Raw genomic sequence first — 25,126 nt, 5'->3', positions numbered from 1 at the left:
CCAATGCTGACTTTGTTCTGATCTTTGAGAGGAGAGAGATTGGAGAGCAGAAATGGGCACACCTTTGTTATGGTAAGGACTAATTCAATGGTTCATGCAGCACCCTCTGGTGGTTGTGCCGTGTGTGTTTGTTGCAGCTTGGCAATAAACAGAGTCGCCATGTTAAGACAGAGCTGTCCCAGTCTCGTTAATGGTGCTGCTATTATAAACCCGAGATCTACCAAAACATGGTGTCAGAAGTACTCTGGAGGGAAGAAGAACGTCACGAAAACGGAAGCTTTCTCACCGGAGAGAACTCGCCCTGCAAGTTTGCATTAACAGCCACAGTAAGAGCTAAGCTAACAAATTAGCAAACACTAACTAGCATCTCGCGACTAGCAGCATGACAGCCTTCCAAGTATCACCGCTGCCGAAGTTTGACTTTTCAAAGCCAGAAGAGTGGCCAAAATGGATCCGACGCTTTGAGAGGTTCAGGATAGCATCCGGACTCGAGCTACAATCGGACGAAAACCAGGTTAACACTCTGATATATACAATGGGCGATGAAGCTGAAGACGTGATCACTTCGTTGAACCTGACCGAAGAGGAGGCGAGTGAGTACCACACTCTCAAAGACAAACTTGAGGCACACTTTGTAGTCAGAAGAAATGTTATCTTTGAACGTGCAAAGTTCAACCAAAGGCAGCAAGAAGCAGGAGAGACTGCAGACGGGTTTATTACATCCCTATATGCCTTGGCTGAGCATTGTGGCTACGGGGCGCTGCACAGTGAAATGATAAGAGACAGACTCGTTGTCGGAATATGAGACAAGAGGCTCTCGGAGCAACTACAAATGGACGCGGAGCTCACGTTAGAAAAAGCAGTGATACGGATTCGCCAAAATGAGCTTGTTAAGAAGCAGCAGGATCTTCTTAAAAACAACTTCAAGCAGGAAAATCCTTGTAACGTGGACATCATTAAAGCAAAAATAAAACACTTTAAACCAAGAAAGACTGTGCCACAAACCACAGAGTGGAATGTGAAAAGCCAATGCAACTGATGTGGAAAGACACCCTTTCACAGCAAGAACCTGTGCCCAGCCAAAGAGGTACTCTGCAATCAGTGTAAAAAGAAAGGTCACTATGCAAGAGTGTGCAGGTCTGGGGCAGTGGGAGAAATACGTGCAGCATGTGGTGACAGTGAAGAAAGGGAGGTAGCATTTTTGGGAACAGTAGCCTCCGAGAGAACTGAGGATGCGTGGTTGACTAAAATAAAAGTTAACAATGTAGACTGCTGGCTCAAAATTGACACAGGAGCGGACGTAACCGTCTTGCCTGAAAAAGAGTACAATGCTCTAGCACAAAAACCACAGCTGCAACCCACAGATCTGAAACGGTATGGGGCGGGAATGTCTCCATTAGCAGTTAGAGGGAAATTTACTGCTAACCTGAGCACTCCAAGCAAAACTACAGTACAGCCTGTGTATGTAGTAGCAGACCTGACGCAAGGGTTACTTAGCCGCTCAGCAAGTGTAGCACTTGGGTTAGTGGCCAGAGTAGAAGCAGTGTCACTCACTTTGGTAGAGGCAGTAAAGCAGCAGTTTCCAAAACTATTCAGTGGGTTAGGCCGAATGGAGGGGGAATACAAAATTGAGCTTAAAGCAGACGCTAAGCCATTTGCTCTGTCAACCCCAAGAAGGGTCCCGCTTCCCCTGTTGCCCAAAGTCAAAAGAGAGCTTGCTTGTATGGAAGAGTTAGGGGTAATCTCCAGAGTAGAGCAGCCTACTGACTGGTGCGCAGGAATGGTTCCAGTACCCAAACCAAACAGAGATGAAGTGCATGTGTGCGTGGACTTGACCAAACTGAACAATTCTGTGAAAAGAGAAAGACACATGTTGCCATCAGTTGAGCACACCCTAGGACAGCAAGAGGGCGCAAAGTTGTTCTCAAAACTCGATGCTAACTCAGGATTTTGGCAAATACCTTTGTCCAAGCAGTCAGCTCTTCTCACAACCTTCATCACACCATTTGGAAGGTACTGTTTCAATAGACTCTGTTTCGGCATATCCTCAGCCCCTGAGCATTTTCAAAACAGAATGTCTCAGCTTTTGGAGGGGCTGGACGGAGTTGTCTGCCAAATGGATGACATTCTGGTTTATGCTGACACACAGGCCCAGCACGACAAGAGACTGGTCGCAGTCCTTGAACAGCTTACAAAAGCAGGGGTGACATTGAAAAGTGAGAAATGTGAGTTTGCAAAGACCTCAATCAAGTTCCTCGGACAGATCATTGACACTACAGGCGTCAAAGCAGACCCAGAAAAAGTGAAAGCGGTCAGCAACATGGAGGCACCCACCAATGTGGGTGGAGTGAGACGATTCCTGGGAATGGTTAATCATCTAGGCAAGTACCTTCCCCACTTAGCAAAGAAAACACAGCCATTGAGAGAACTACTCAGTACCAAAAACATGTGGTGTTGGAGTGAGGTTCAACAAACAGCATTTAACAACATTAAGTCAGAACTGAGTAAACCACCAAACTTGGCACTCTACAACCCCAAAGCACAAACAACAGTATCAGCTGATGCATCCTGGGACTTCAAGAGCATTAACCCCCACAGAACAAAGGTATGCTCAAATAGAGAAGGAAGCATTAGCCATAACCTGGGCATGCAAGCGATTCTCTGATTTTCTTATAGGCATTGAGTTCCATGTTGAGACAGATCACAAGCCGCTAGTACCACTTTTGGGCTCCAAGAACTTAGACGAACTGCCACCACGAGTACAAAGACTGAGAATGAGATTAATGAGATACTCTTTCACCATCTCACATGTCCCGGGCAAACACATAGCAACTGTAGACGTGCTGTCCAGAGCACCAGAAAGAACTGTTTGTGACAAGACATTTAGAGACGAAATGGACCTGTATGCACATCAGGTGATTTCAGGCCTTCCTGCAACAGAGGAGAGACTACAACAAATAAGAGAGCATCAAGACAAAGACGAAACACTAAAACAAATCAAACTCTACTGCAAGAACGGCTAGCTGGACAAACTCAAAATACCAGGTCCATGTTTCCCATACCACCAGCATGCAGGGGACCTGACTGTTGAAAATGAACTTCTCCTAAAAGGTATGCGTATAGTTATTCCAAAGATATTACAAAAAGATGTTTTGACACGACTGCATACAGGTCACCAGGGCATTGCAAAGTCCAGGGAACGAGCCAAGCAGTCGGTATGGTGGCCAGGACTGAGCTCTCAACTACAACAGCTGGTAGCAGAATGTGAGACATGTGCAAAGGTGAGACAGCAACCCAGAGAAACAGAAACAGAAAAAAAGGAGACCCATATCTCACTCTCATGGCATATCGCGCCACATCACTTGCCAATGGACATAGCCCTGCAGAGCTTCTGATGGGGAGGGAACTTCGTACCACAGTTCCATCCTGCCTCAACCCAGCCTGGACAAACATCACTAAACTGAGAGAGAGAGAAGGGAAGGAGAGAGAAAAACAGTGGAAATGGTTCAACAACAGACACAGAGCACAAGACCTCACTGGACTACACCCAGGAGATCAAGTTTGGATCACAGACATGAAAACAAATGGGAATATATCAGGCAGAGCAGATACGCCACGGTCTTACCTTGTTGAGACCCCGAGGGGGCTTCTACGTCGAAACAGGAGCCATCTCATCACAGTAAAAGGGACCAAGACTGAACCAACTGAACAACAAATCCCTGTCCTGCCAGAGAACAGCAGCAGCCCTGTTTCAAACCAGGTTCAGCAGTCTCTTATACCACCAAGTAACCAGACTACTGAAAGAAGATATCCTACAAGAGACAGAAACCCACTGAGGTACCTTAAGGACTTTGATTTAGGTAGAAGGTACTCTCGAGCACCTGAGTGACCAGCCCGGGGCAGAATAATCCCCTCACTCAGTTGAAGGACTGGGTTGTCTACCCCACCTTCATAGTTAGAATAAATTCACACAGTTAAATAAAATAACAGTTATAAATAAAGGCAATAAATGTTTGTTACAGATTTGAGTTAATGTAACAGCCTTGGAGTATCCAGCTACAAGTTAAGTTGCAGTGATTTCAGTATTGACATAAAAGTGGATTACTACAGAAAACATTATAGTTTATAATGTACTCAGAAGGGGGGATGTTATTGTAAGGACTAATTCAATGGTTCATGCAGCACCCTCTGGTGGTTGTGCCGTGTGTGTTTGTTGTTGCAGCTTGGCAATAAACATTCCAGGATCTCGTAATGAAGAAGCCTCAGAGTGCATCTTCCCCGGCCAAATCTGAGACGTCATCGTCAAAAAGATGTCGCCCGGCAGATTTCCCCGGCACGACATCGCCAGCCGGCAAAGATATTGCCGATATACTGGAGTCAATCGACAAACGATTGTCCAGTTTCGATGCAAGGCTGTCCTTGGTGGAGATTCTTCACCGTGAATTTAAATTCTTGTGAGAATCCCTGGAATTCAGCCAGCAGCAGGTGGAAACGCTCGCTGCTGAAAATGCCACGCTAAGGGAGTCGGTGAAATGTCTCACAGACAGCCGATATGGCAGCCTCGCTTCTGTCAGTCTGCCCCAGGGCAGCTGTGGCTACAACTGTAGCTTGCCTCCACCAGTGTGTGAATGTGTGTGTGAATGGGTGGATGACTGGGTGTGTAAAGCGCTTTGGGGTCCCTAGCGGGGACTAGTAAAAGCGCTATACAAATACAGGCCATTTACCATTTTACCATTTACCATTTTCAGGGATTTCTATAAAACGCTGTATTCACCACAAATAAACCCATCTAAAAGGGAAATTGATCAGTTTTTGGACAACATAACTTCCAAAATTATTAGACACTCAAGCAATGGCACTGGATTCACAACTGACGCCAGGTGAACTCCAGGAACCCCTGATAAGTATGCCCAATAATAAGGCTCCAGGTCCAGAGGGATATCCTGCAGAATTCTACAAAGAATTCTGGACGATTCTAGCACCAGTTTTTTACAGAACGTTGTTGGAAATCAAAGAAAAGGGCAGACTTCCATCAAACATGAATTCTGCAAACATTAATCTCCTGCTAAAACCAGGCAAAGACCCTGTATATCCCTCAAGCTATCGTCCTATATCCCTTATAAATGTAGACCTTAAAATAATCTGCAAAGCTCTCTCAAAGAGATTAGAGAAAATAACCCCCCTCTTAATTCGTCCTGACCAAACTGGTTTCATAAAAGGTAGGCACTCATCAACAAATACACATAGATTACTTAATTTGATAGACTACTCATACAGTAAAAACATCGAAACTACAATATTTTCTTTAGATGCAGAAAAGGCATTTGACAGAGTTAACTGGAAATTTCTATTTGCAACTTTACACAAATTTGGTTTTGGAACTTCTTTCATTAACTGGTTAAAAATATTATACAATTCCCCAACAGCTTGTGTCAAAACAAATGACCAGACATCCTCCAGCTTCTGTCTCCTGAGGGGCACCAGGCAGGGATGCCCACTCTCCCCTTCACTGTTTGCAATTTTTATTGAACCACTAGCAGCAGCAATTAGACAGAATTCGGTAATTAAGGGCATAAAATGCAAGAACATGGAACATAAAATCAGCCTTTATGTGGATGATGTGTTACTTTTTCTCTGAAACTCGCAAACCAATATCTCTGGGGTGATTGAATTGATAAACTCTTTTGCAAGAATATCAGATTACTCAATTAACTGGTCATAATCTACAGTCCTTCCGATTAACTGCTCCTTCCATAATTCTTCTTCTACACCACTGCAATCGGGAAATATAAAATATTGGGGTATTAATGTTTCTCCCAAGCTTGCAGATCTAACTAAATTAAACCATATCCCACTTTTAAAGAAAGTAGAAGGCGATCTGGCTAGATGGAAATGTTTACCCATATCACTCATGGGGAGGGTTGCCGCTATAAAAATGATAGTCTTAACAAAAATAAATTATTTATTCTCAATGATCCCAACTAAACCGCTACAAGATTGGTTCAGATCTCTAGATTCATATATGTCCAAATTCCTTTGGAAACATAAACCCCCACATATAAGTTTAAAAACACTACAAAAGACCAAGGATAAAGGAGGATTAGAACTACCTAACTTTCAGCACTACTTCTTAGCCAACAGGCTTCAATTTATCTCAGGATGGCTAAAACATACCCTCTTAGATGAACCTTGGCTAGATGTAGAACAAGCACTTTGCAATAATCTAGAGATTTAAGACCTACCATTTATCAGCTCAAACATCCAACGACATGAATGCTTCCAAAGCGTCAGCATCAGTTCTTCTCTGACAGCATGGTGGGAGTTTCTAAAATTGATGGAGTCTTCATTAATCCCATGCAAACGTACACCTATCTGGAACAACCCTGACATATCACAAAACAATAATATGATAAACTTTCCAGATTGGAGTGGTAAAGGAATCAAATATTTAGAACATATATTAGAAGGTAGAGAATTTATTCCATTTGACAGACTAGTTACACAATATGCGATCAACAAAAAAAGATTTTTAGAATATCAACAAATTAAATCCATAATGAAAAAGAAATTTAAACCGGGTCAAGTTGAACTACAAACATCACCAAATGTGGTACAATTTCTTACTCTTAAAACCCCAAAATTACTTTCCAAAATATACAGAATGCTTTCTAAAACAGATGAATCAATATCACTTCCTATTGCAAAATGGGAAGCCAATTTATCAGTTAACTTAGACCAAAACTTCTGGTCTCAGATATGCTTAAAAACCTTTCATTTAATTAGAAATCCCAGTCTTCAATTAATTCAATACAAAATACTACATAGAGTACACTATACAGGTCATCGGATGTTCAAGATGGGCTTTACGTCTACCAACAACTGCTCACACTGCCAAACCAATTCACCGGACAATTATATCCACGCTCTTTGGTTCTGTCCACCAGTTCAGAAGTTTTGGCACGAGATATGTGAAGACTTATTGAAGTGTCTGAAATGTAACATTCCAACTTCCCCTTTAGTGTGTTTGTTGGGCAGCTTAGATAATGTCACTACAGAAAAGAATATAGCCCATATGGTTTTCACTGCCCTATGCATAGCCAAGAAAACAGTCCTCATGAACTGGAAAAATAAAAATAATCTTAATTCTAACCAATATAGAAATTATCTATTAGATTACATTAGTCTTGATACAGCCTCTGCCACCACATCAGATCAATTGCTCTGGGCTCCTTTGATCAGCTCCATCACCTAGTGGGGGTGGGGGGGTGGGGGGTCATAGTTTGGTCCCATCCTTCACTGTTGTGATTGGTGTGGGGGTAGGAACAGGCTTGGGGCGTCGGGGGGTTCCCCAGGAGCATCTTCCTTGGAGGGCTCAACCCGGGGTAGCGGTCATGGTCTATTAAGGGCTCTGTTGGTTCTTAGGTGACGGTTTCCTTGTGGCTGTGTGCAGTGGGGCTAGGGGAGGGTCTGTGCTGACAGACGTGGGTTACTAACCTGGTAGCCTGGCTGCCCCTGGGTGGGTCCGGGACGGGCCCATTGTTTGTGTTTTTTGTTTTGGGTCGTCGGGAGCCGACCCTTAGAGGGGGGGTACTGTCAGGGTCCTGGGTCTGAGCGACCCAGGATCCCTGGGCAGTCATGGACTGGTGATATTATAGGTATTTTTGGTGTTGCTGCTGCTCTTCTCCGTGTGTGTGTGTGTGTGTGTGCGCAGGTGTGTATGTACACTGGTTTACAGGCGCCTTCAGGCCTGGTGGGTGTGGCCCGGCTAGGGGACTGGCCACACCCGAAGCTACACACCTGCCGCTGATCAGGGCTCGTCGGGGGAGCTACTTAGGAGAGGCTTGGAGCTCCCACTGACGCGGGATCATTCCATGAGATTCCACGTTAGTCATCCAGTTGAACTGAGTTAGTGTGTGTATGCCCGCGGTTATATGTGTGGAGCGCCAGACAGCAGCCAGCACGAGGAGTGCTGAGACACGGGAGCGGAGAGCACTGAGACACGGACTATTCACGGAGAGACACGACACGGGAGTCAGGGAAAGCACGGGGATTTATTGTTGTTTTGTACCATACACTGTAAATAAACGCACTGTTTGTACATAGAGCACCGCGCCTGGGTCCTCCTTCCCCACACTTCCCACGGTTTGCCATGCCAAACCGTGACAGCCGGTGCCTCGATTTTATCCCACAACTTAGACATTCACATTACTCACACTCTCATAACACATACATATAGGACCTTGGGGGTGGGCACGCTACACGGAATCCAAAAGACCATCAGGGAGTACAACCTCACCCCTAGCGTCGTTGCCCACCTCTCAATTTTAAATACATGTAGACATCGAGGGCTAGCAGGAGGGGCTATGCACCTACCTGCTGCTCTCTAGCAGGTAGCTCCATGCCCTCCTGGGTTTTAAATGCACCTTAGAACACACACGCATCAACACTACATATGAGCGGGCGGAGGGAGGTTTGGAGTCTTCACACAACCCCGTTCTCTGCAGCCTGTTGGAGCGGGGGGGGCTAGGAGGAGGAGTTGGCCGCCCGATTGGGGTCTGGAATGTGGGGCCTCCCTGCTGCTGCCGAGTAGGGGCGGTCTGCTTCTCTCCACCCCAGGGAAAAAGGTAACACTACCTGAGTCTGGGTGCAGTTTCCCCCTCCGGGGGCAAGGGTACCTAGACCCGGGGCTTAGAGTACACTTGGGGAGTGTGATTGTGTGTACAGTGTCTCTTTATGTCTGTCTCCACGTTGGGTGAGTGTTGAGTAATTGCATATGAGAGCATGAGGGTGGGAATGGATGTTTGTATCTGTGTGTGCCTGTATGTCTGTGACTATATGTCAGGTTGGGTATTAGATGCCACCTCTCTGGGGACATCTCAGGCCCTCCAAGGTATGGAGGCCTATCTCCTCCCACCACTTCCCCTGCCAGTGGCAGACGCCCTCAGACATCGGTGCGTTGGTGGTTCTTGGTGTCCGGGGATGGGCGTCCGGGTACCCACCGGCTCACTCCTTGGTGGCTGCTTGTAGGGGCCTGGAGCCTGGAGCTCGCTCGGCCTCTCTGCCTGGGGCTCGGTCACTCTGGCTGCCGGTGGAGCTCACGGGCACGTGACTGCAACCCCTGCTCCGCAGCTGCTGAGTGACCCCTCATCTGGGGCTCTCCTCAGCTTTTTCTGGGATAATGGCGCGGCTGCCCCTCTGTTAGCCTCCCTCGGTCTCTTGTGTTCTGAGGGCCTCTGGATGTCTGGAGTTTTGATCTCCTCCATACCTGCTTCATGCCCTGGAGGACAGGGCTGTGGCTCCCCACACCCTCTAGCAGATCATTACATGAAGAAACCTTTTAAAAACAAGCGTGTCCATGCTCACAGGTGTACACATGGGTGCTCACACACACAAACGACACCCTTTTTGGCTGCTACCTCAAAGCACACTGTGCGCTGTCGATCTCACGTGCTGCACAATAATGTTTAATATTTAGTATTTACTGTTACATTCCCATAGATCATCGTGATGTTTTTTATTATGTTGCTCTTTTTTTTCTGCTTGTTTTCTCTTTTTTCTTTCTCAACAGGTGATTCAGGTGATTGATATATGTATTTTTTGTCTGCTTATTTTGTTGGATTTTGTTTTTTGCCCTTTAGAGCCAAACGGGACAGGCAAAAAAATAAAATAAATAAATAAAAATTAAAACATCCAATTTATGGGTCCATAGTGTTGGGTAGTGGTTGCTCCTCTGGCATTACTCATTATAAATTCTAACTTAGAATCCTAGCGGTGACTCGTTAGATGACATCTTCTATTCATCACAAGAACTAGAGGAAGTAACAACGCTGAATGTTCCTACAATCTTTTATATTCTGCCAAATGGCCATTTGCATCCCTCTCTCCTTCTGCCTTTCTCTCTGCACATCCAATCACCATGACACCTTATCCTCCCTTTCTCTGACTTTTTTACAAACATGATTTAAAAAGAAAGTCTAAACTTAACTATCACTTCATTTACATTTTCTTCTTTTCTGTAAGGAACATTACATGATTTATTTATTAATTCCATCACATATAAATATACTTAACTTTTATGCAATTTCACTTCAATTAGATTTATTGTTTGCTGATTCTCACATGAACATCTTTAGCCGAGGTGGAAAAAGCAAAGTAGATGACTTTCACTTTTTTCACCCGTGTTTGGGGACCCTGCGCAGGGATCCTTTGTTTACAGTAAGGATCAGCTGTTAGCGCTGCATCCCGCAGCGGTACTGCCGGCGGACAGACTCGGCATTCCCAGCGAGCTGAGGTAGAAAAGACGGGGGTGTTGTGCTGGGAAGGAGCGCTGCCGCCCAAGAAGGAGACACTATTGACCATCTCTTCCTTCTGTAATTATTGGAAATTGTGAGATTATTATATTATCTTATGCCATGTTATACTCCTAATAAAGATTGTGAAATTATTATGTAGTTTTAGTTTGCATTCTCCTGAAGAGGTGATAACTATTAGATTTATTAAACTGATTTGTATTACATTAGACTGCTGATTGATTGGAATGATATTGTTTTATGATGCATTATACTGCTGAGTTATAAGAAATACTGTTTTCAGAGAGTCATGGCCTTATTTGTCTGATTAGAAGAGAACAGAGCAAACCGGAGAGGTTTTCTGCCCCATCTCATCAGGAGGAGATAAGACAGGGAGCCAAGGCCGTCTCTTAGGCGGTGTAAGAGAGAAAGAATGTGAATGTTTAGGTTTTTACGACTAGGTGGGGGCCACCAGAGGCTATAAGAGTTTGAGTAACCCTCCACCATTTTGAGATTTGCTGTGACCCTCTTCATGCATGTCTCCCCATCCAGATGGTTTGTGCTCAAAAGTGTTGAATTGTATTGAATAAAATAATTGTTGATTGAGCATCTATACACCGAGTATTGTCCTTCCTTCAGCCCAAAGATCAAAAGAACTGGAGAATTTAACAAAATGTAAGATCTTTGCCCAATAAGATGGATAAGCTCACGTCACTAACCTGGTCACAGAGGGAGTACCGGCAATGTAGCATCATGATGCTAACAGAGTCGTGGCTAACACCGCTAACTCCGGACACGAGCATGACACTACCTGGATTCCAGCTGCTGCGAGCGGACAGGATGAGAGACAGCGGTAAGAGGAAAGCAGAGGGACTGGCAGTGTTTGTGAATGACAGATGGTGTAACCCTGGGCACATTACTGTGAAAGAACAACTCTGCAGCAGAGACATTGAGCTGTTAGCCGTTAGCATGCGTCCATACTACCTCCCCCTCGGCCAACGCGGATGCAGCCTGTGACTTTCTCCACTCTGTGGTCAGCGGACTGCAAGTACAATCTCCGAGAGCCCTTCTAATAATATCAGGGGACTTTAATCATGTCTCACTGGACACTCCACACTGCCCACCTTCACCCAGTATGTGACATGCCCAACCAGAGACAATAGAACACTGGACTTGCTGTATGCCAATGCAGAAGAGGCATACAGTTCATCACCTCTCCCTCCCCTGGGCAGAGCAGATCCTTGTCCCTGTGTATGAGCCCTTAGTGCGCAGGGAGCCACCGGCACCCGCACAGTACAGAGATGATTGGAGGAGAGCGAGGAGGCTCTTAAGGATTGTTTTGAGTCGACTGTGTGGGAGGTGATCTGTGATGACTACAGAGAGGACATCGACAGCCTTACTACATGCATTACTGACTATATTAATTTCTGTGTGGATAACACCGTACCTACCAGGACTGTGCGGTGTTTCTCCAACAACAAACCTTTGATTACCCCAGAAATGAAAGCTGTCCTCAAGCAGAAGAGGAGGGCCTTCAAATCCAAAGACAAAGAGGAGTTGAAACAAGAGCATCAGGCTGCAGCCACTGGGGAGCGCCATATTGCGACCTCCACACTAACCGGAAACTAGTGATGTGCGGATCGATCCTGAAATATCGATTCCTCCGATACCAGTCATTTATGTTCTAGAATCGATTCTCACATTAAAATATCGATATTTTAATAATTTTGGGTAAAATTGTAGTTTATCATTAACAGGACCAAGGTGGAAAGAAACTATATCATTCGGATTGTCTACATTGGAAGGAACTACTTCCTCTTTCGCCTTCCATAGTCATGTGCGAAATACAGCTGTATAACTGTGTCGCAGCCCCTTGGCGTGCGCACTCACAACAATAGCTGAGCGTAATTGGAGTAATGCGTGGACGTATTTTGCATCCACAAACAGCCGAGACGTGGTTTGCGATACATGTGGCAATAAAGTGAGGTGTTGTGGCAACACCACTGACCTTGACAAACACCTCAGAGTAAATCATATCACAGAATATGACGAGCGTATGTTGAGGCGAACTGAAGAGGAGGAGAGGGACAGGTGCTGCCAGGGCGAGACAGACGTCTCCCACGGAGTCCTTTAGTGCTGCAGGCAGGCAACATGCTCAAATAACCACAACTTCAGTTTTTTTTTATTTCTATATGATGAATTCTGCATTATTAAGTGATAAGAACAAGTAATCTGATGTCCCGTAATCATTATGATGCTATAATTTGAGATACAATAAAAGATTAAAGTTTTTGTACAAAGTATCGGTATCGTCGATACCACCCTGAATTTTACTTGGTATTGGATCGGAAAGGAAATCAGTGGTATCGCACATCACTACCGGAAACACGTGACCTCCACAGTAACCGGAAACACGTGGCCTCAACAGTAACCGGAAACATGTGACCACCATAGTAACGACTTTGACAGCGAAAACTAAATTGCATTTTTGTTATTATTGATGCTGCTGATAAATAAATTTGATTCTAAGTGTTTTTTTAACTATCTGGGTTTATTAACCCTTTAAAGCCGGTCGGAGCAGGCATGCTCCGTTTTGCTTAACTATTTTTAAATCCCGGTAGCACTGCAACCACATAAGCTAGCGCAAAAAATTTTTTTGCATATGAAACCGGAGGAGTTGTACTTACATCTTATGCCATCAGCTTGTCCTAACTCCACATATAGCTTTGCAAAAACTGCATAGAAAGCACTTGCAGCAACAAAAACATAATATTCCAGAAACACGCTTTGCGATCCGATCAGCTGTTTGTCACTTCCTATGTCCATCAGCATGAACTATCGCATGTCCGCCATGTCCTGCCCGAAACCGGAAATGACGTACTTTTGCGGAAATGTAGTTTTTTCCTATCAGGGCCTTATGAGCCTATACTGGTGTTTTTAAAAGTTATGTTTGACTTTATGACTTTCTGTGTCGTTTCTGGGATGCTTAGGACTCATATTGCACTGCTGGGAATTGTTTATTTTGATGCATATGTTGTTTTTTTTTGCAAATTTGCATTATAATATGTATTTTTGTTTTTCCTGCAGTATATAAAAATTGGTGTATTTCAAAAATAAAACTATGAAGACACTCAAAATAAATTTCCTGTGGTGGGAAACTATTTTGTGCAACTTTTTTGTATTTACAGTTTTGAGGGATAAGCCTCTTAAATTTCTCTAACTAGAAATATATGTTAAAAAAACAAAGAACAAGAAGAAGCCAAATTAAAGGCTGTTGAATGTACTGTACAACAGAAAGGCAGAATACGCTTTATTTCGCATTAATCAAGCATATTGGGAAATGGGAGAAAAGCCGAGTTGTTTATTAGCGTACCGTCTTAAACAGAAAGACAGTATAACCATATCCCAGGCATACGACAATCAGATGGGGTTATTTCAACTTCTATTAGACATATAAATGATGGATTCAGGGCCTTTTACAATAATCTTTATTCTACACAAGGTAGTTTAGATGAACAGAAATTCGAAGCATTCTTTACTGATTTAAACCTGCCACTGTCAGGGTCCTGGGTCTGGGCGGCCCAGGATCCCTGGGCAGTCATGGACTGGTGACATTATATGTATTTTTGGTGTTGCTGCTGCTCTTTCTCCGTGCTTGTGTGTGTGTGTGTGTGTGTGTATGAACACTGGTTTGCAGGCGCCTTCGGGCCTGGTGGGTGTGGCCCTGCTGGGGGACTGGCCACACCCGAAGCCACGCACCTGTGGCTGATCAGGCCTCGTCGGGGGAGCTACTTAAGAGAGTCTTGGAGCTCCCACCAGCGCGGGATCATTGCTTGAGACTCCACGTTAGTCATCCAGTTTAGGTTTTGTCGTTAAGTGCATGCCTGCCATTGTTTAGTGTCCTGACAGCTGCCGCTATTGTTTCCCGCAGGAGGAGCGTGGAAGGCCTGAAGAGCAGCGAGCACCGGGAGTGCAGACACGGGAGCAGAGAGCACTAGGAGGACACGACACGGGAGTCTGGGATTCGGACTCCCGTCGGGGATTTATTGTTGTTTTGTACCACACACTGTAAATAAACGCACTGTTCGCACACAGAGCACCGCGCCTGGATCCTCCTTCCCTACACCCCCCACGGTCTGCCATGCCAAACCGTGACAGAATGATCCCGCCAAGCATGGACCCAGTGGTCTCTGAGGAGAGGCTCAGGAGGGAGGTGATGGACAAGGTTTACCGCCTATGCGAGTTGTGGTGGGAGAAGCCCGCGGAAGGTTTGCGTCACGCCGTGGAGAGGCGGCTGCAGGAGACGCTTGTTAAATTCCCCTGGCTGGTGGACTCCCTTAATCCAGTTGTCCTGGACTTCCTGCTTTCCACCCTCCACCTCCACTCTCCTCCTCAGGCTGCTCACCAGCTCGGACAGCTGGTGGATTCACTGCCTGACACGCCGGCCCCGACGTCTACCCGGAAACGACGTTCGCGCCGCCGGCGTTCCTCACCGCAGCCGACTTCCCGGTCATCTCAAGAGCCGGCTGCGGTGAGTAATTCAGACACTTTTTCATTTCTCACCCCATTTGCTTCTTTGCTTTCAGTGGATGGTGACACCGCAGACGCTGCTGTAAGCCAGCCACCAGTGCAGCTAGCGTCGCCTCAGTCAGAGGTCTCCATACCACTCGCGGCTTCACCATCTGCCGTGGCTGTACCACCATTCTCTCGTCTGCCTGCAGCCACCATTCTGCCATCTTTTTCACCGGCTGCTACGTCGCCACCCGGCCCTGCCCTGCCCGAGCAGGAGCCCGGCGAGCCGGAGGAGCCAGCGCCGCTGCCGGAGGAGCTCAGCGAGCCGGTGGAGCCAGCGCCGCTGCCGGAGGAGCCGGTGGAGCCAGCGCCGCTGCCGGAGGAGCTCAGCGAGCTGGTGGAGCCAGCGCCGCTGCCGGAGGAGCTCAGCGAGCCGGTGGAGCCAGCGCCGCTGCCGGAGGAGCTCAGCGAGCCGGTGGAGCCAGCGCCGCTGCCGGTGGAGCCAGCGCCGCTGCCGGAGCTCAGCGAGCCGGTGGAGCCAGCGCCGCTGCCGGAGGAGCTCAGCGAGCCGGAGTGACCGGCGTTGCCAGCAGAGGAGCTCGGCGAGCGGGAGGAGCCTGCGCCGCAGCCGGGGGAGCTCGGCGAGCCGGAGCTGGAGATCGGCGAGCAGGAGGAGCTCAGCGAGCCGGAGGAGCCCGCGCCGCAGCCGGGGGAGCTCGGCGAGCCGGAGCTGGAGATCGGCGAGCGGGAGGAGCTCAGTGAGCCTGTGGAGCCCGCGCTGCCACCGGAGGAGCTCGGCGGTCTGGAGGGACTTGCTCAGCCAGAACTGGAGGTCAGCGAGTCAGAGGGACCTCCACGTCTAGCGCGCCCTCCACGCTGCCCACGTCTAGCGCGTCCACGTCAGCGACCGACGCTTCATAGGCCATGTGCCACTCCTCGCTGTTGCTCACCGGAGCAGTGCCGTTGCCGTCGGACCCGGGGCAGACCGCCGGAGGAGCAGCATCATTGCCGTCGGACCCGGGGCAAGCCGCCGGAGGGGCAGTGCCGCCGCCACCGGACCCGGGGCAGGCCACCGGAACCGTTTCGCCGCTACTGCCGGACCTGTGGCAGGCCGCCGGAGGTACAGCGCCGCCACCTCTGGACGCGTGGCAAGCCACCGGAGCTGCAGCTCCGCCGCCACTGGATCAGTGGCAGGCCCCCAGACCCGTTTTGCTGCTGCTGCCGGACCCATGGCCGCCCGCCGGAGCTGCAACGCTGCCCCCACTGGACTCGAGGTCGGCCGCCTGAAGCGTCCTACTGCCGTCACGGGACCCGAGGTAGGCCTCCTGAACTCTTGTGTTGTAATGATGGGCCGCCTGAGACTGTTTTGTGGCGTTTTTCTTTTTTGCTCCGCTGCGGGATGCGCGGTCGGACTTTGGGACTGTGACCTTGGGGGGGGGTTGTTCTTTTGTGGTTTTTGCTTGTTTCGGTTCTGGCCCTCCGTCCTGGACCCCCCGCCACCCGCCCTGGGTTGGTTGTACTGTAATTTTTGTTTGTGTTTTTTTGTTTTGGGTCGTCGGGAGCCGACCCTTAGAGGGGGGGTACTGTCAGGGTCCTGGGTCTGGGCGGCCCAGGATCCCTGGGCAGTCATGGACTGGTGACATTATATGTATTTTTGGTGTTGCTGCTGCTCTTTCTCCGTGCTTGTGTGTGTGTGTGTGTGTGTGTATGAACACTGGTTTGCAGGCGCCTTTGGGCCTGGTGGGTGTGGCCCTGCTGGGGGACTGGCCACACCCAAAGCCACGCACCTGCGGCTGATCAGGCCTCGTCGGGGGAGCTACTTAAGAGAGTCTTGGAGCTCCCACCGGCGCGGGATCATTGCTTGAGACTCCACGTTAGTCATCCAGTTTAGGTTTTGTCGTTAAGTGCATGCCTGCCATTGTTTAGTGTCCTGACAGCTGCCGCTATTGTTTCCCGCAGGAGGAGCGTGGAAGGCCTGAAGAGCAGCGAGCACCGGGAGTGCAGACACGGGAGCAGAGAGCACTAGGAGGACACGACACGGGAGTCTGGGGAAAACACGGGGATTTATTGTTGTTTTGTACCACACACTGTAAATAAACGCACTGTTCGCACACAGAGCACCGTGCCTGGGTCCTCCTTCCCTACACCCCCCACGGTCTGCCATGCCAAACCGTGACAGCCACAGCTTTCTACTACTGACCAGCAGATTATAGATGCTCCAATTACAGTGGAGGAGATTACCCGTGCAATTAACAGTATGCCACTTAATAAAGCTCCAGGATTAGATGGGTTACCATTGGATTTCTATAGAGCATTTGAGGATATGTTAAGTCCCCTGTTGCTCGATGTTTATAATGAGGCGTTCAAAGTAGGCTCATTACCTCAGTCAATGCACTCTGGACTTATAACATTTATTCTTAAAACTGGGAAAGACCCTTTAGACCCAAGTGGTTACCGCCCTATATCTTTGCTGAATTCTGACCAAAACATCTTGCCAAAGGTCTTAGCGGGTCGATTAAAAGTAGTAATGGCAAAAATAATTCATGCAGACCAATCTGGTTTTGTTCCAAACCGCTATGGTTCAGATAATATTAGGCGGCTGGTTAATTTGCAAAATTATTTATATGATTCAGTATATCCAACAGTGGCCCTATCGCTGGATGCTACAGAAGCTTTTGATTGTGTTGAGTGGGATTATCTGTTTAAGACATTAGAAAAGTTTGGTTTTGGTGATAATTTTATTAGGTGGATAAAGATATTATATGATTCGCCTTCAGCGCGAGTATTGACGAATGGGCTCATATCAGACCTATTCCTTTTACAGAGATCCACAAGACAGGGTTGTCCCCTTAGCCCCGGTCTTTTTGTAATTGCTATAGAGCCTCTGGCACAAAAACTGAGAAAAATAATGTAAATATATTTGGAATTTCGATGGGTAATAGTCAACATAAGCTTCTATTATATGCAGATGATATGTTGTTACTTATGACCCAGCCTGGGAAGTCAATTCCAGCCCTATTAGAATGTATAGAAAGCTTTACGCTGTTTTCAGGGTATCGCGTCAACTGGGATAAATCAGAGGCAATGCCTATGTCAGGACACTGCCCCCATACTTTATTTAAACAGTGGGAGTTTCGGTGGTCCGTGAATGGTTTGAGGTATTTGGGGATACAAATTACCTCGGATTACACTAAGATGGTTCGAGCAAATATGGAGCCAATGTTTGAAAGAATAAAAATGGAATTTTGTAGATGGTCCAGAGTACGTCTCACAATATGGGGTAAAATTAGTTGTATTAAGATGATGACTACACCCATGATCTTTTATATTTTATCTAATATTCCATTACACATTCCAGATAAGTATTTCAAAGATCTAGACTTTTTGATCTGGCAGTTTCTTTGGGGTAGCTCACCGCATCGTTTAAGTATTAAGAAACTTCAAGCGAGTGCAAAACAAGGAGGTTTTTCATTGCCTAATTTCCAATGGTATTATTGGGTGATGAACGTGAAACAACTTAGAGCTTGGTTACCTACTGCACCAGTTAAACCCATCTGGTCCCATATAGAGACGGAAGTTAATGGCAGTATTTCTCCTTGGAGGGAGCTGTTTGATACCAGTCATAAAACTACCCATCCTATAATTGCAAATGCGAAGACATTGTGGTGTAAATTACATAGGGCAGGTCGCTGGGACTTTATTAAATCACCTTCAGCAACCTTATGGGGGAATAAAAGAATTTTAATTGGAGGGACATCGGTTGACTGGTTACAGTGGCGTAAAGCAGGCATCCTTAATGCATCAGATTTATTTGACTGTGGGACTAAATGTTTTTTAAGCTTTGATTAAATTGTGGAGTTATACAAGTTGAAGCGTAATCAATTCTGGAGATATGTCCAAATACATAGTTCATTTTCGAAGTGGCTGGGAACCCCTTTGAGTTTTCCTGTGGGCACCCCTGTGGAAGTCCTGCTCTCAAGATCACCCATGGGTAAAGGCATTACCTCTAAGATTTATCACTTATTGCAAGAACGGTCAGCTGACCCTCTCCTGAAAGTTAAGGGCTACTGGGCCCAGGACATGGCATTGGACATATCTTCAGTTGAATGGGATTCATGTTTTCAAAATGTTAATACTATGTATAAAGAAACAGGCAGTAGATTTATTCAACTTAAGATAATACATAGGTGGCATCGAACACCGCAACAATTGTATAAATGGAACCTGGCCTCTACGGACGAATGTTGGAGATGTGATGGTCAAAATGCTTCGATTTTACATATCTTATGGAGCTGTTCGGCACTTCGGGATTGGTGGGAAAATATAATGGAGGTAATTTTCAGTGTTTTAAAAAGGAGATTTGGTATCTCACCAAAACTGTCCATACTTGGTATAACCACAGAACTTTCTGATGGAGACTTTTCCAGTTATACAAAAAGATGGATTATCCTGGCTCTTACTACGGCCAAACGGGTCTGGCTAAGACATTAGCGGAAAAAGAACCCCCCTCCCTATGAAGAGTGGCTAAAGACAATGGCTAAGTTGGCGTCTTACGAAAAAGTGACTTATGATTTATTAGACAAATTGCATCAATATGATTGTATTTGGTCCCCCTTTACAAGCTGGCTTTCTGTAACTTGAAGAACAGAAGAGTAATGACAGAGTGGTGGTGTGGGGTGTGCGAAGAAAGAATAGGATAACTTCCCTTTGTTTTGTTTTTTGTTGTTGTTTTGTTTTTGCTTGTTTGTTTTTAAACTATTTATTTATGTCGTTATCCTTAAGTTCTGTTATTGAAGTTTAAAATGAAATAAATAAAAATTGTTGATGACAAAAAACAAAACAAAAACGATTTTTTTTTTTGTAGTTTATTGCACTTTTTTGCAATTTATGTAATTACTATGCACTTAATGCAGACATATTATTAAAATTTTGGCTATAATGGTTGTATTGATGTATATCAACTTGAAATGCTCCCAAAAATGGCACTACAACATGTAAAAATATAATATAAGCTCTGGCGGACTTGGTTCTATGGTAGGTCTTAAAGGGTTAAAAAAATCACCATCCCTTCAGCTTGTTCGAGGCCAAAAGTGTCCATGTGTAATGTTTTTGTTTCTTTGCTACTTTTTCTGCATAAGGTTTTTTCATAAATATAAAATAGTCATTACTTTTTACATTTTTAATCCTTCAAACACCCTTTTCTAGTACAATGCACTTGTTTGAAGACAACCTCAAAACTCACCATTTCATATATCAGCAGTGCTACTGGAAACTATTGTACAGTGGTCCCTCGCTATAACGCGGTTCACCTTTTGCGGACTCGCTGTTTCGCTGATTTTTTTTTTTTTTTATAACAGCAAATTGTGCATTCTGATTGCTGTAGACCACTGTCAATCAATCTAGTGCCGTATCGTCTACACTCTTCATTTATAGGTTTTAGAGGACTCCTACTACTGTGAAGTGGTTTCATGGGACAAAGGCATTGTATTCCAAGATCTGGGAGATTGTAGAAATGAGCAGTAATGCCCTTCTTGCCATCTTTCCAGAAATATAAGTGATCTGGAAGCTGTTAGGCTTACTTACAGCAGCAGTACTTTCTGCACCTGCATAAACTCCAGGACACATTTACTAACAGTGTTTGTTGCTGTATGTGCTGCAGCTTTGAATTTTTTTTTTTACTATAACCATATTTTGACTATGGTTTCTTGTTATGAAATCTACAAAAGTAAAAGTGTTTTTAGCATGTGCTTCAAAGCTAAGTTTGACTGGGAAACTCAAATCTCAATAGTCTGTATCAACAAAAATTCACTGCAGCCTGTGTAATATTTGATGCGTCATAATTTATTTCAGTCTATCTTGCAAATACATATTTGCATTGCAATGTCATGCACAAACACACAAGTATTAGATCCTTGAGATCAAACCTGTGTCATTCTTTTGATCCACTGCAGTTTAGTAGTCAAAAAAAGAAAAAGAAAACTATCAACAATCAACAAGAAGCCTTTTACTCTGAAGTTACAAGTATAAACAATTATACTTGTAACTTCAGTGTTACATTTACACTTACATTTTTTACTATAAGTATGGAAATGGAAACAAGTGAACAACATTTTATAATAAGTTTAATTGGAATTCTGTACACTGAAAAACAAACAACATATAAAAAACACAAACAAACAGCCAGTGCCTTCATCTGTCCATTAAATGTCAAACATTGCACTGACCCATAGTCCCTGCTCGTCAGCAGATGATTTCAAAAAGAGCTCCATGTCCTCTGCAAACTGAAAAACAAAGAGGAAGAAGTCCCTCTACGCAAAAACACTGCAGATGACAGGCCAGGCAAACATCTATTGATCTGTTTGAATGCCTCCTCATCATGTGAGCCTTGAAGTTTTTTTTAAAGAAGACTAAGACCACAGTGAGGGCATTTCATTTTCATGGACTTTCCACAAAATGGTAAATGGCCTGTATTTGTATTGCGCTTTACTCAGTCCCTAAGGACCCCAAAGCGCTTTACACTACATTCAGTCATCCACCCATTCACACACACATTCACACACTGGCGATGGCAAGCTACATTGTAGCCACAGCTGCCCTGGGGCGCACTGACAGAGGAGAGGCTGCCGGACACTGGCGCCACTGGGCCCTCTGACCCCCACCAGTAGGCAAACATGGGGTTAGTATCTTGCCCAAGGATATTTGGCATGCAGCCAGGAGGCAGCCTGAGATCGAACCACCGACCTTCTGATTAGTGGCTGACCTGCTCTGCCACCTGAGCTAGTGTTTTGTGGACTTGGAGAAGGCATTCGACCGTGTCCCTCGGGGGGTCCTGTGGGGGGTGCTCCGGGAGTATGGGGTGTCCGGTCCATTGCTACGGGCCATTCAGTCCTTATACGACCGTTACAAGAGCTTGGTCCGCATAGCCGGCAATAAGTCGGACTCATTCCTGGTGGGTGATGGTCTCCGCCAGGGTTGCCCTTTGTCACCAATTCTGTTCATAATTTTTATGGACAGAATTTCAAGGCGTAGCCAAGTGGCGGAAGGCTTTCACTTTGGTGGTCTCAGGATCTCATCTCTGCTTTTCGCAATTGATGTGATACTGTTGGCTTCGTCAGGTGATGGCCAGCTCGCCTTGGATTGGTTCGCAGCCGAGTGTGAAACGGTTGGAATGAGAATCAGCACCTCCAAATCTGAAGCCATGGTCCTCAGCTGGAAAAGGGTGGAGTGCCCATTCCGGGTCAGGGACGAGACCCTGCCCCAACTGGAGGAGTTTAAGTATCTCGGGGTCTTGTTTACAAGTGAGGGAGAAGGGAACGGGAGATCGACAGACGGATTGGTGCAGCGGCTGCAGTGATGCGGACACTGTACCGGTCTGTTGTGGTGAAGAGAGAGCTGAGCATAAAAGCCAAGCTCTCAATTTACCGGTCGATCTACGCCCCTAACCCCACCTATGATCATGAGCTGTGGGTAGTGACCGAAAGAACGAAATCAAGTATACAAGCGGCGGAAACCGCCGAAGCGTGGCTGGCCTCTACCTTAGAGATGCTCCTCCGCATCGAAAGGAGCCAGTTGAGGTGGTTTGGGTATCTGATAAGGATTCCCCCGGGTCACCTCCCGGGCATGTCCCACCGGGAGGAGGCCCTGGGGCAGACACTGGACACGCTGGAGAGATTAAATCTCTCGGCTGGCCTGGGAACGCCTTGGTGTTCCCCCAGAAAAGCTGGAGGAGGTGGCTGGGGAGAGGGAGGTCTGGGCTCCTCTCCTTGGCTGCTGCCCCCGCAACCCGGCCCGGATAAGCGGAAGGAAATGGATGGATGGATGGATATTTTTTAAGCCAACTAGACTAACAAACAAGGAAACAGAAAACTCTAAAACAGAATCAAAATGATATTTATTAGGCCAAGTTTCTGCACACAAATAGGGAATTTGACTCCGGTTCACTTTCTTTGCATACTAAAAAAGGAGATATTTTTTAAAAAAGAGAAAAAAACATATATACACAAGGGGAACATAAATATGAGGAGAAAAGTTCAAATTTTAAGAAATTATACAAACTCTAACAAATTAAAATGTGTGCCTGGAAGTGAGCTTTGTCTGTTTTAAGACAGGGTTGATGCCTTAAAATGATATCATGGTATCAATGTTATTGTCATATGGGAAGGTGGATGACTTCATATAGTTTTTCTTTTGTCCTTCGGTCAACCACAACCCCTCCCTGAGACTGATTCTGCTAGAGGTTTCTTCCTGTTAAACTTTGTCTTGTGTTAGCTTTCTGTAACTCATATTTTAATGGGTCAGTTTTAACCTGTGTACCATCAGTCAAAAAATACCCTCAGAACATAACATTTTTTGTTACCTGTTGGTTAACTTGTTACGCTTCCTTATTCATGAAAATGGTTTTAATATTTTTCTGTTGCCCTCAGGTCCTTTCTTTTTGCAGCATACTGCTATTTTTTTTTAGAATAGCAGTATGCTATAGGACTAGAAATCTTTTTTTACATAAATAGCACCAAATCACAACAACAGTTGCCTCAAGGCGCTTTATATTGTACAGTAGATTCTACAAGAATAGATACAGAGAAAAACCCAACAATCATATGACTCCCTATGAGCAAGCGCTTTGGCGACAGTGGGAAGGAACAGGAAGAACCCTCCAGCAGGAGGGTTCTTTTAACAGGAAGAAACCTCCAGCAGAACCAGGCTCAGGGAGGGGCGGCCATCTGCTGCGACCAGTTGGGGTGAGAGAAGGAAGACAGGATAGAAGACATGCTGCGGGAGAGACACAGAGATTAATAGCAGGTACGAGTCAATGCAGATAGGTCTATTAACACATAGTGATAAAGGTGACTGGAAAGGAAAAACTCAATGTGTCATGGGAATCCCTGGCAGCCTACGTCTATTGCAGCATAACTAAGGGAGGATTCAGGGTCACCTGGTCCAGCCCTAACTATATGCTTTAGCAAAAAGGAAAGTTTGAAGCCTAATCTTAAAAGTAGAGATAGTGTCTGTCTCCCGAATCCAAACGGGAAGCTGGTTCCACAGAAGAGGGACCTGAAAACTGAAGGCTCTCCCTCCCATTCTACTTTTAAATACTCCAGGAACAACAAGTAGGCCTGCAGAGCGAGAGCAAAGTGCTCTAATAGGGTCATATGGTACTACAAGGTCATTAAGATAAGATGGGGCCTGATTATTTAAGACCTTGTATGTGAGGAGCAGGATTTTGAATTCAATTCTGGATTTAACAGGAAGCCAATGAAGGGAAGCCAAAACAGGAGAAATATGCTCTCTCTTTCTAGTCCCTGTCATTACACTTGCTGCAACATTTTGGATTCATTGAAGGCTTTTCAGGATTTTTTAGGACTTCCTGATAATAATGAATTACAGTAGTCCAGCCTGCAAGTCATAAATGCATGAACTAGCTTTTCAGCATCACTCTGAGACAGGATATTTCTAACTTTAGAGATGTTGCGCAAATGGAAGAAAGCAGTCTTACGTATTTGTTTAATATGTGCATTGAAGGACATGTCCTGGTCAAAAATGACTCCAAGGTTCCTCACAGTGTTGGACAAGGTAATGCCATCCAGAGTAAGAATCTGGTTAGATACCATATTTCTAAGATTTTCAGGGCCGAGTACAATAACCTTAGTTTGATCTGAATTAAGAAGCAGTAGTCCACTGCATTATTGCAGGAGTCCACTCTGCAGGTGGGGGAGAGACATAGGAGAGGTGGAGAAAAAACTTAACCTGGGTGTCTATTGTCTTGTGTAGTCTGGGAGATGATTGAATGTTGGGGTGGGTACAGTTTCCTCTGCCGTGGGGTCGGGTGGGCTGCTCCGGGACCTGTGGGGCTTGGCGGTGCTGCTGCCGTAGGCCCCGGTCTGGATGGGCCTGGGCTCCCTTGCCTTGTTGGGTGCCAAAGGACGGGGGTGCCTACTGGGGTCAGCGGGGGAGCTGGCACCTCCCTTCTTTTCCTCCCCATCCCCGGCTGTCTCTGTCTTCCCACTCCACCACACCCACCCACACAAGTAGGGCCTTTGGGTGCGGGTGTGTCACCAGGGTGCAGGGGAGGCACCCCCCATTCTGGCCACCTTCGCCACAATTTTATTCCACAACTTAGACATCCACATTACTCATACTCGCCGGCGCCCACCTCTCAATTTTAAATCCATGTAGACATTGAGGGTTCTCGGGAGGGGCCGTGCTAACACTTGCTGCTCTCTGGCAGCAGCACCATGCTCTCCCATGTTTTAAACTTTAGAACAACACGCAGCAACACTACACATGAGCGAGAGGAGGGAGGTTTGGGATCTTCACACCCCCCCGTT

The 25,126-nt window shown here is 46.0% G+C and overlaps 1 pseudogene; it reads left to right on the top strand.

Moving 5' to 3' along the window:
* The first annotated feature begins 14,430 nt into the window (after positions 1-14,430).
* On the top strand, positions 14,431-16,088 carry LOC146390266 (uncharacterized; annotated as a pseudogene).
* Positions 16,089-25,126: the final 9,038 nt, after the last annotated feature.

This window comes from Perissodus microlepis, chromosome 3 (genome assembly GCF_051167445.1).
Source record: "Perissodus microlepis isolate ML-2025 ecotype Zambia chromosome 3, ASM5116744v1, whole genome shotgun sequence".
NCBI classification, from domain to species: Eukaryota; Metazoa; Chordata; class Actinopteri; order Cichliformes; family Cichlidae; genus Perissodus; species Perissodus microlepis.
The sequence above is the reverse complement of the archived record's forward strand: the minus strand, read 5'-3'. Positions and strand labels throughout refer to the sequence as shown.